We start from the raw sequence: 1913 nt of genomic DNA, 5'->3' as shown, positions 1-1913 counted from the left end.
GATGGAGCCCCGTTCTATTGCGATAGATATCCGAGTAGGGGGCCTCGGCCTGGTGAGTGGACTCGGGGTTGGTACGGTTGACTCGTTCGAATCGGGGGCCGGTCGACTCGTTGCCCTGCCAACCAACCGCTCACCGGCTGGTCATCAGCCGGCCGCGGATGGGTGAGTGAAGTGAACTAAATACTATTTGTACCTCGATCAAATAATAATTATAAAATATGATTAAAATAATAAACTACAAAGTAATGAAAATAAAATTTTTATAAATAAAAATAAAAAACATTATAATTATTTTACTTAATTATTACATTTCAAATTTCATTCTATAAACAATCTAATTGTACATGATAAATGAAGCATAGTTAAATTATTTTGTAAAATGAAATTTTTTTATTTTTAAATTTTTTTAAAGTTTTATGAGTATTTTTTATTTAATTATATTTTAGATTCACATGATTATTCTATTTTAATTTTAATTTAAAGGTATGAATAAAGTGAATGATTCAAATCCAAAAAAAATAATTTTGGATACTAAAATATTCTAAAAATGTGTTACAAAAATAATTGGAAAACATCTAGTTTTTAGTTTTTTTTATAAACAAACAAAAATCGTCAAGAGAAACAAAAAAAAAAAAAAAAGGTAATGTAAATAAACATGTTTTCATAATTTGTTTTTTCAGCATAGAAAAAGGAAAAAGGAAAATCAAAAATAGAAATTATATCATATATGCCCCAAATTGTATGAGTTCTAACTTTTTTTGTGGCAATTATAATGAGTTTAGTCAATTATGAACAGGTTTTCTTTTTTATAGAAATTTTTTTTTATTTAAAAAGTAGAAAAACTAATAATTCACTTTTTTATGTTCAGTTCATATGAGGCCATTTGGATGGGTTAATATGGTTTAATTTTGGAGTTTGCTCAAATAATAAGGGTCAATGGATTATTAAACCTAAGCTCGAATGTACTTATATTGTGTTTGAAAGTATGAATTTTAAATCTTAAATATATACTTAATTGGATCTGGGCAAAACATGGTATAAAAATTATATTTATTTTTTATCAAATCCAAACAAGTTCAAATGTGTGAAAGTCATGTATAAGTAGGGGTGTACACGGTTCGGTGCAGTTTGGTTTTGACCAGAACTGAAAATCAAACCAAATTGAATCGATTTTGAAATTTCAAACCAAAACAAACCGAAGTTGTGTTTCAATTGAAAACTGAAAATTTGGCAATTTGGTTCTGATTTTTCGGTTTTTAATCGATTTTTTTTAAAAAAATTAACATTTATCTTTCATAAAATTGTTAATCTATTGGTGCGTGGAAGTGGTGCAACTGTTGGGCCTGCTAGACCGCTGGTGCAGCTCGTTCATAGATACTAAACATGTAATATTTTGAGATTTCATCTTTTCAAAGTTTATGCAATATACATTGTCAATTCTTTGAGCAGTGAAGAAAACATTATGTTTCTCTCTATTTTCAACAACACATTTATCTTGTTTAAAGGTTACATCAAATCCTTTGTCAGTTAATTGGCTTATGCTTAAAAGAATATCTCTTAATCCTTCAACTAATAACACATCATCAATAGTAAGGGAAGGTTTTTTACCAATCCCAATGATTTTGCCCTTAGCATTGTCTCCAAAAGTGACGTATTCACCATCTTTTAGCATTAGAGTGGTGAATTTGGATCTATCTTCGGTCATGTGCCTAGAACACCCGCTATCCAAATACCATTTGTCCTTTGTTGTGGTTGTCCTAAGGCAAACCTACAAGAAGGATTTAATGTGTTACTCGTAGGAATCCAAACTTTCTTAGACTTCTTAGATTCTTTTTTGTTTTCTTTAATTTTTCATACTTTCTTTACTTTTACACTCTTTCTTTTAAATAGACAATCAAATTTAATGTATCCCT

Source organism: Malania oleifera, chromosome 9, assembly GCF_029873635.1.
Source record: "Malania oleifera isolate guangnan ecotype guangnan chromosome 9, ASM2987363v1, whole genome shotgun sequence".
NCBI classification, from domain to species: Eukaryota; Viridiplantae; Streptophyta; class Magnoliopsida; order Santalales; family Ximeniaceae; genus Malania; species Malania oleifera.
Note: the sequence above shows the minus strand (reverse complement) of the source record.